Below are 11,057 nucleotides of genomic sequence, written 5' to 3'. Positions count from 1 at the left end.
TTTACTGCTTGTGGCCACTAGATGTCACAAAAGCCACAAAGAAAAACCCTAGTTGTGTGGTGTGGCACTATGAGCTTGTCTAATGTTATGAATTATGTTTTAGAAATTACTCATTTGGCAAAGTTTCATTGGAATCTTTTTTCTGTAGTATAGGTTCATCAGTCCAATTTGTGGTACTGTAACCATTTAAGCACCTCATCATTTTGAGCTGCTTGATTACTCTTCGATAATTGGTCCAGAATGCCAATTATTCTACTGTCGTCATTCAGTGGTTTTGTTAGTCATGTGATCTTTTACCTATGTAAATTACACCTGCATGAGTCGATGGCAAACAAAGTGAAGTGTTTTCAATAATGGAAAATCAGGCTGACATGTTTAAAGGTAAGATTTTGACAAAATGTGCTCTCTGTAAAAGCACTGAGCACTCTATTTTCATCTATTATCTATTTGCATCTGTTTTCACACCCCTTCCTGTTAAATGGTACTTGGCATACTTTAAGTTGTACAGCAAAGGAGAAAATCTATTGAGACCAGCAGGAACAAAGACAAGCTGATGGCCTGAATTTTAAGACCAAACATGGTGCATCCGGAAAGTATTCACAGTGCTTTACTTTTTTCACATTTTTTGTTACAGCCTTATTCCAGAATGGAGTTAATTCATTTTGTTCTTCAAAATTCTACTCCCACAACACTCCCCAGTGACATGAAAAAAAGTTTTTTATTGAAATATTTTTGAAATGTATTCAAAATAAACTAAGAAATCTCACGTACAAAGTATTCACACCCTTTGCTCAATACTTTGTTGATGCACCTTTGGCAGCAATTACAGCCTCAAGTTTTCTTGAATATGATGCCACAAGCTTGCTGCACCTATCTTTGGGCAGTGTTTGCCCATTCCTGTTTGCAGCACCTCTCAAGAAGCTCCATGAGGTTGGCTGTGGTGCGTTGGTGCAGAGCCATTTTCAGTTCTTGCCAGAGATCGGATTCAGGTCTGGGCTCTGGCTGGGCCACTCAAGGACATTCACAGTGCAGCCACTTCTTTGATATTGTGACCGGAGGACCTTTGTGGCCGGGATGCTGGTGGGATCGAACCCTGGACCGGGAATTCCCCTTTGGCTGACCTGGTAGAGTTCTGGTCGTTAGTTCGAGCAGTCCGGGGTTCGATCCCACCGCCGTCCCGCCCACAAGGTCCTCCGGTCACAATTGGCATTGTTGGCAGGATGTGGGTAGTCACAGAACATGCTTAAATGCACCTGTGACTTCAGGACGAAGTCAAAAATGGTGGGGCGATAAGTAGCAAGATGAAGTCCAGAATGAAAAGGCGTTCCCCCCAGCTTGGCTAACGGGGAATTCCCCTTTGTCTGACCTGGTACAGTTCTGGTCGTTAGTTCGAGCAGTCTGGAGTTCGATCCCACTGCCATCCCAGCCACAAAAGGTCCTAGAGTCACAATATCTTGGCTGTGTGCTTAGGGTTGTGATGCTGCCACCACTATGCCTGTCTGGTTCTTTCAAACATGACACTTGGCATTCACACCAGAGAGTTCAATCTTTGTCTCATCAGACCAGAGAATTTGTTTCTCATGGTCTGAGAGTCCTTCAGGTGCCTTTTGGCAAACTCCAGCTGTGGGCTGCCATGTGCCTTTTACCAAGGGCGTAGGTTTGGTCTCAGCTTTGGTAGGGACAATACCACACCCCCCGGCCCCCCTGCTCACCACCATCACCCCCTAACCCACTCATACCATTAGACGCACAAGTACAGCATAATACATAACATATGATGACATAATGCTGAATAATTTAACACTTTATTTACAATATTGTGTAGGCAAACAAACAAATAGCTTAAATAACAAAATTGCACCCAAAATCACGAATCTATTCTATAGGCCTACACCTGAGAGAACAAGACAACAACAAAAAAAAAATACTTGTGGAGCTAACAAAATAAAAAAAAAAAACAGTTTTTGCAAACAAGATGTATAATCTATTCTCTTCATCAATAATGCAGTTGTAGGTATCTGGCAACCTAATTTGCCAAAAAAAAGGGATTTCCAATTATATATATGGTGTATTACGGTAACGTAGCCTGTGATGTCATAACACAGAGGAAAACCGGAAGTTTCACACTAGTGCGCCGCTGATTCTCATTACCGTAAGTTCTCATGTAAGCCCTCACTCTGAAAAATTTCAACACTGACAGCAAGCCAAGAACCCGTGCTTTCCAACAGTATGCTATATGTTGCATATATTACGGTAAAGTGCGTTCGGTGACTTTTGAAACGAGGGAAAAGTATGAAAAAGCGCAAAAGTGACAGAAAAGTACATAGACAGACAGCAAACATAAATGTAGTATTTTTTGAGGAAAAGGCAGGGTGTTAGTGTCATTTGTGAAGGTGTGTGCAGTTTATTTTAAGTGTGGCGCACAGCATTGTTCGCAACCCCTCCCCCCGCCCTTCTTGTTTTTCTGCACCGGAGCAGTGTTGCCAGATATGAAATATGAAACTATCCTACCAAAACCTCAAAATTATCGTATTTTGGGAGAAATTATCGTTCACAAACAAAACGCATACAACGTAGCTATTTTAGCGTTTTTTTTTTAATTTACCAAAGAATTTTATGTCACATTTTTAAACAGTAATTATAGTAATGGGGAAACTGGCACAAAAAGAACGCAAATGCACTAACAGACTGTGAAGTAACACAAACATGTGTTAATTACAAGACTAGAAAGAGTCGAATTCAACCTCGAGGTCGCTGTCGTCATCCGATGCCACTTGTGCAGATTTTGTGAACACAGAAAAAAATGTTGACACCTCCATAAGAACTTGAACTTTTTTTTTATTTTTCTTGTATATCTCTTTGCTCTTGTGTTTTGTTCGTTTGTTATTGCATTTGTTGAAATACAGTTTCGAAAAAAAAGAAAGATGTTGGTTGGGGAATCTTCCTGTCCTGTCCTGCAGAGATTGGATGGGAACTCATTACTTTGTATGAGAGGGGCGGGCTTTCAAATGACTGTCCCGGCAGCCCAAAGCCAGCAGCAGCCCTGTGTGTGGTGTGTCTTTGATGCCGCCTGAGTGCAACGCCTGCAAAATGATTCTTGGGTGTCAGAGAGAGATGCGTGTTTGGGCAACCAACTGAAATTATCGTACATATTGGGGTTTTTTCCCATTATTGATCGTACAGAGGGCAAAACTATCGTACAAATACGATAATTATCGTACATCTGGCAACACTGCACCGGAGCCACCCATCCTCTGCGCTCCGGGACCTCCCACTTTACAAATGAAGCACTGCCTGCCACGAGATGCGCTTTGTTTACGTCCATGTGAGAAGAACGTGAGCCAATGAAATTGCAACATGGGTAACCCTGTCACTCTGGCACGTCGAAAACACAAAACGTGACGACTAAAATTATAGTATCGAGTTCGCAAAAAAATAGTGAATGATTTTGTTATATAAACAAAAATGCTAAATATTGGTAGGGACTATTTTGCCATCCCAAAATATTGGTTGTGACTTGTCCCTATGGTCCATATGCAAACCTACGCCCCTGCCTTTTACTAAGGAGTGGCTTCCGTCTGGCCACTCTACCATACGGGCCTGATTGGTGGATTGCTGCAGAGATGGTTGTCCTTCTGGAAGGTTCTCATCTTTCTACAGAGGAATGCTGGAGCTATGGCAGAGTGACCATGAGGTTGTTGGTCACCTCCCTGACTAAGACCCTTCTCCCCCAATCGCTCAGTTTAGACAGGTGTCCAGCTCTAGGAAGCATCCTGGTGGATCCAAACCTCTTCCATTTACAGATGATGGAATCCACTGTGCTTATTGGGACCTTCAAAGCAACAGAAATGTTTCTGTACCCTTCCTTAGAATTGTGCCTTGAGACAATCCTGTCTCAGGTCTACAGACAATTCCTTTGACTTCATGCTTGGTTTCTGCTCTGACATGCACTGTCAACTGTGGGACCTTATATGTAGACAGGTGTGTGCATTTCCAAATTATCTCCAATCACCTGAATTTACTCCAGGTGGACTCCAATTAAGCTGTAGAAACATCTCATGGGTGATCAGTGGAAACAGGAGGCACCTGAGCTCAATTTTGAGCTTTATGGCAAAGACTGTGAATATTTATGTACATGTGATTTCTTAGTTTTGTTTTTAATAAGTTAAGCAAAGATTTTAAAAGTGAAGTGCTGTGAATACTTTATGTGCACAGTATCTTATTCATAAAAAGAGAACAGATGGGTCTTGAATCTGGACTTGAATGAGTCCAGAGATTCAGACTGTTTTATCTTGGCATGGAGATTGTTCAACACATGTGCAAGAAAGACAAGAGGTTGCTCTGTGGCCTGCTGACTTCATTTTAACTCTTGGAACATGCAGTAATCCTGCCTCCTGAGAATGCAGAACATGAGCCAATACATTAAATTTAATAAGGTTGGACAGATAGGGAGGTCCATTAAGAATTTTGACAGTAAATAACAAAACCTTAAAATCTTGCATCAATCAATCAAGTTTTATTTCTATAGCACTTTACAACAGTTTTCACTGAACCAAAGTGCTTTCCAATAGCACCAGCTAGAGATAAAAAGAAAAGTACGAAAAACACAAAACACAATAAGAGCATCCAAAATAGAATAAAAATAGACAAAAAAAAAAGTGTCAAAGCAATTATGTGCAAAAAGCTGCCCTGAACAAGTATGTTTTTAACTTAGCTTTAAACAGAGGCAAGCTATTAATGGACCTCAGTTCAGGAGGTAATGCATTCCACAACTTAGGACCTGCTACTGCAAAAAAAAATGGTCACCCCATGGGTCCAGGAACGGTCCTGCTGCATGGGTCCAGGAAGCCAGTGAAGAGAGGCCAGACTTTCTGCTCCGAGTCAGAATTCTAGCAGCAGCTTTTTGAACCAGCTGAACACCACTGACGTTGTGGTATGCCAGAGAGTAGGACATTGCAGTAATTAAATCTAGAAGCAGCAACAACAGTGAATCAATGCTTCTGTCAGCCATGTACAGGATAGGATGAATCTTCGCAATATTATGGAGGTGAAAGAAAGTGGCCTTAATGATTTCTCAAGGACAGCATGGGATCAAAAGTTAGCCCCAAATTTTTCATTTCATCACTGTTACATCTAACACGAAAGTCCAAGGTTAATGTTAGCAGGTCACACTGATGCCTTTGTCTTCTCGGACCAATGACCATCATTCTGTCTTGTCAGAATTTAGAAATAAAAAGTTGCTAGACATCCAGTTTTCTCTGAATCCAAGCAACCAATTTATACAATTTGGACCAAACTTGGAATGACTTGTGAGCGTAGCACACACAAGATTTAATTTATGAATAATCGGCTAAATGTTAGTCACACGTCACAAGCCAGGCAGAGTGCATTCATAGAGGGGATATTTAGTGTGGATATTTTGAGAAATTGGTCAAAGATACACCTACAGTGTTTTACAGGTGTATAATATCATCCATGTCTGAGTGAGGGAGATGGCTGGAGGGTGTCAGGTTCTCTTTATTTCCATCCTCTGTCACTAACCTCACTTTAACTTGCAACCTTGCGTCACAGATTATGTTAAATCATCTCTTGGGATGATATCAGTGTTCTAAATGAAAACTGATTACTTTCAATGGCAGGAGGAACAACATTTGCACCTTCTCACTGAGGTTCATTAGTTTGCAGCTGACTGGACGACCAGAACCCGGAAATATTCTGAATTTTTATGTTTAATAATAATGATAAACAACACACATTCAATAATCTACCTATTTGATATTCTCCTAATTTTACAACATCACCTGATGACAGCAAAAGTATGTTTGCTTTTGAACTTTGGTACACGTTGAAAGACAGAAGCCCCGCTTTATTAGTTCAGCTTTAGATTGACGGCTGCAGTTTCTTCTTTTGATTTCTTTAATGCATGTCTGGACATTTGTGGTCATGTTCACTCTGCTGTGCTTGATTCTCTCAGCTGGATGTTTGAATTTGAAACACCCAGGAGCCTCAGGCAGAGAAATCACTTTTTGTAAATGACTTTCAACCTTTACATGTGCAGATAGTTGATGCTGTCAGTGGTCTTTGCACCAGCAGGTGGAAAAGCACACCAAATAAATCTCAGTAACTTGGTCTGTGTATATTTACAGAATGCACTCTGATATAATGACAGCATTTTTCTTCTCAAATGGTGACATATTGCCTTTCACAGTAGCCCATTTATGGGACTGTTGGAACGAGATAAGATTCTGATTGTGGTTCCTGGCAAAGCTCTGTGCCATTACACAGGAACTAAAACACATGTCAACTGGAAAGATATGCCAGCCCAAATAATATTTTCAATATTATTTTAACATTTTCATAAGTTTGATTTTGTGTAACTATATTCAGCAATATAAATGCAACACTGCGGTTCCCATTTTAATGCATTGAAGTATATGATTTAAGGTTAATACACGGAAAATGCTCATTTCTCTCAAATTTTGTTCAAATATGTAAGATTGTATGTTGGTGAGCATTTTACCTTTGCCAACAACCTTGGTTTTCTATTGTGACCAGTTTAAGGTACATCTGTGCAGTATGTTGTTTAATCAGTGGTTTGATTATCTCGCAAAGATGAAATGCTCCCTAACAGATTTTTATTTATTTATTTATTTATTATGATTGGAGGAAAATGTGCCTGATGTGCATAGAAGAAGGCTTAAATACTTAATGTTGGAAAAAAAAAAACAGGAGCAAAAACTACAGTGTTTCATTTAGATTTTTCTGATAAAGTGCACCTGGAAAGTATTCACAGCGCTCGACGTTTTCCACATTTTATGTTACAGCCTTATTACAAAATAGAGTAAATTAATTTTTTTCCCTCAAAATTGAACACACAATACCCCATGATGGCAATGTGAAAAGTTTTTTTTTTTTTTTTTTTTTTTTAGATTTTTGGAAATTTATTTAAAAAAAAAAAAAACAAACAACAGCAAAACAACTAAGAAATCACATGAACATAAGTATTCACAGTCTTTGCCATGAAGCTGAAAATTGAGCTCAGGTGCATCCTGTTTCCACTGATCATCCTTAAGATGTTTCTACAGTTTAATTGGAGTCCACGTAGGGAAAATTCAGTTGATTAAACATGATTTGGAAAGACACACACATGTCTACATATAAGGTTCCACAGTTGACAGTGCATGTCAGAGCACAAACCAAGCATGAAGTCAAAGGAATTGTCTGTACACCTCTGAGACAGGGTTGTCTCGAGGCACAGTGGCCCAGGACTGGGTCACGGGAGTGAATGCAACACCGCCCCTGCTGTGCCGATTCTCCAGCCAGTCTCATGCTCTATTGTTCCCTCATTTGTGAACAAAACCCCAAGATACTTGAAGTTCTTCACTTGCAGCAAGACCTCATTCCCTACTTGGAGTAGGCAATCCATCGGTTTCCTGCTGAGAACCATGGCCTCAGATAGAGGTGCTGATCCTCATCCCAGCCACTTCACACTCGGCTGTGAGCCGATCCAGTGAGTGCTGGAGGTCACAGGCTGATGAAAACAACTTTACCTGAACTTATTGGACGACACAAATGGCAGCCATCTTTTAGTGATTTGCACATGAACACCAGGAAGTAAATGAGCACAACTGGTATGCGTGTGTGCATTTACTTCTTGGTACTCATTTGCAAATCACTAAAAGATGACTACGGATTAAAGCATAGCGTCGTTAGGTCGCGACTTCGAAAACGTCATGCGGGGCTACACCATGTTTACAGCGGGGTTTCCTCCATTCAGATAATGGGTCACTGTTTTGCTCCACTAACAAATAAACAAATGGTTCTGTTTCAAAACACCCATAACACTGAATTAAACAACTGCTTTGTTGTTGTTTTGAAGCACTGACACATAAATGCTGCATTAATACTTGTGATTAATGCACAGGTGCAAACTGCAGAAAAAAAGTGGCGATCCCATTTCATGGAGCTCACTGCATGATGACGTAAGGAGATCACGAAGCATTCTGTACCATACAGTGTAACAAGGCATGTCTGGAAAAATCTCCTTGTTTTGCCTCCACGTCAGAATGAAGCTCCAAACAAAACCTTTTTTGTTTGGAGCTCTTTATCAGGCACTCGATTGCTGATGGAAAACAGATGGTCCACTGTGATGGAAAACATCCAGAAGGGAAATGGAACATGGTGATAGTAATGTTTTACACACACACACACACACACACACACACACACACACACACACACACACACACACACACACACACACACACACACACACACACACACACACACACACACATAACTGAATAAAAAAATCAGCTTACATGTTTTAGCTCATTTTAATGAGTGTTAGGTTGAAAATTGGAAAAACAAAAAGTATTTGGCTACCACTGTTAACTTGATGTCTCCACAGTGGATCCAGTAAAGATCCACTTTGGGATTTGGTATAAATGCAGATGGCCTTCTTGGTGCAAGACCAGTTCAACATAGAGAAACCTGCTGACAGCTTCTGGCCAGCCCATTAATAATCAGGAGCTCCTCTGATTGGCGTCTGAGATCTGATGGGATCAGGGTGGTAAGGCTGAACATCAAAACGACGGCAGTGGAATTGTAGCATCTCATGAATGAGTGGATGATGGTTTGCAACAGGGAGTGATGGAGTCAATTTTATGGAGCTTTTCGTTCTGTTTGATTACAGCCATCAATATGGTCAATGATTTAATTTAAAAAAAAATCTCCATCAACAGCATAGTCTCCTGAAGCTTCCTTTCAGATCTGTTTGAAGTTTTACATGGCTAATAGCTGCTAATATTCTTATATTTTTCTCTCTACTGGATTATTAAAAAATGGCAGTTCATCATTGTAAATGAAGTTCTGATCGATTCAATAATTCCACAGTTGACAATCTTAGGGGGTATTTCAATCCTTAAACACAGCTAGCACCAATGGATCAGTGATCACTTTCATTAAAATTACTTTTTTGTTTCTTAACTCTTTGAAGTTATGGTTCTATCATCGGACAGACAAAGGTAACGGTTCAGTATTTTTCAGCTAAGCTGAAAAGCAATATAGTGAAGCAAAGCTGATTTAGCAGTTGCATTAATCGTAGAGGTGCATTAAGGTAGGATACGTGTGGAGACACTGATGGGACGGACTCCAATCCGACTGGAACCCTTCATATAACTGTAACTGTGATGTTTGTGAAAACCAGTAAAGTGCTTTTCTCAAACAGGTCACTACTGTATTAGGATTCCTCCGTGGCGTCTTTCACATTAAACTTACAACATTTCCCATAAATTTCTGGAGGTGTCCTGAAAAGGCAATACCCATAATAAAGTCAGATGATCTGATTTCTTTACGGCCGTGCAGATATCAAGTTTAATGTTACAGTTGGAGTTGGGGCTGTATTTTTTTTCCACTTAATATGAACTGATTAATGATCCTGAAAACTTTATGTTCTCACACGTTAACGACTTGGAGTTGTAAGATGCTGTCATGCAGTTCTTTCCAGATGATTTTATTACATCTTTAATAATGTGCAGGCAGATGCTTGAAGAGGAAATGCTGCGACTGCATGCTGCTAAACTCTTCACCAATGAGCTCTTATCCTCTTGACTTACTGTCTGTTGAATCTTCCCGTGTTAAAACATTTGCAGCTCACGCTGGGAGCTCCCTATACCGATGATCAATGGGGCACAAGCTCATTACTGGAAGTGTTGATTTTGAGGCATTTTGGGGGCCTGGCTGATTCGGAGTTCTAGCCTTTGTGGCTTCTGGCAGGTCTGTGTGGAATCGCAGCGCTTTCAGAATTTAGCGCCTTCACCACCTACACAAAGTTCAAACCAATTATGCCTATATGTGCTTTTTTTTTCAAAATATGACTATTATAGGAAGATAAGGTGCCAAGACTCTTTCTGGAAGTGTCATTGAGTGGAATTCAACACGTCACTGTTGGGTTAATCCAGGAAAGCATCCTGTCATCGTTTTTGTTTGACACTTTCAGAATCTCAAGGTGCAACTGCAGGTTGGTGAGCACTCAGAGTTTTGCGATTGTCATTAGTGAAGATATATGTGCAAGATTTTGGCACATTCATCAAGCTGTTAAGAAGTACTGATGCTTGTAGGTGTCAAGTTATGGGAGTTTAGTGTTCTTTATTTCTACCATTAAATACAGTTGGAGATAAATGATAAACATTCACAAAGTCCCACAGCTCATTTTCATTGCATGAAGAAACTACACTGCTTTAACAAAAAAATTATGCTTGAAAAACATTGTTTTTATCTCTGTTGCAAATATGATATGGCTGCCTTTCTAATGCGTTTTCAGGATGTTCCACCCCAACCATAATTCCAAATTACATATAGAGCACCAATTCACAACATAACACACCCGAAGGTACTACACATAGAGTAAGATTTAAACTGTACCCACTCCATGTGTACTCACATAGTCAACAGTGGTTCATCTTCTTCTTATAGGAAGAAACCTCAAGCAGACCAGGTCTCAGTGGGGTGACCATGTGCTTTGGTCATTCTAACAATAACAAAATAATGAGGAGTAGAAGAAAGAATTGTCAAAGAAGCACAGACAGAACTATTGGAGCTAAACAATCATATAGTCCAGTCATCACAACAACTCCTAGCTCAAAAGAACCAAGAAGTGACGAGCAAAGTCCCAGTAAAATGGCCTACAATTCCTTGACCACATGATGGTCCTCTAACAGATAGCCACGCTCTGGATCCCCAGCAGTTCCCACATGCTACCATCCACAGCATCTACACATACCAAATAGTCCAGCACCTCTTTAGCGTTAACATTTCCGTCCTGGTTACCCTGACCAAAGTCTACAAAGTCAACCATTTTCTCCCTGTCTTTGGTCATACTCATATTTTATGGCTTACAGTTGTGTAGTTTCTTGATACATGATAAAACAGATCAGGTCAGGTCTGAGAGAATGTGGTAATGGTGTAGTCTGCTACTTTCAGCACACACCAGAACTATTCCTAGCAACCATGCAGGCAGACGACCGCTCCATCCCCAGCTCTTGAAAGTAACTATC

The sequence above is a fragment of the Thalassophryne amazonica genome, chromosome 16 (genome assembly GCF_902500255.1).
Source record: "Thalassophryne amazonica chromosome 16, fThaAma1.1, whole genome shotgun sequence".
Taxonomy (NCBI): Eukaryota; Metazoa; Chordata; class Actinopteri; order Batrachoidiformes; family Batrachoididae; genus Thalassophryne; species Thalassophryne amazonica.
Note: the sequence above shows the minus strand (reverse complement) of the source record.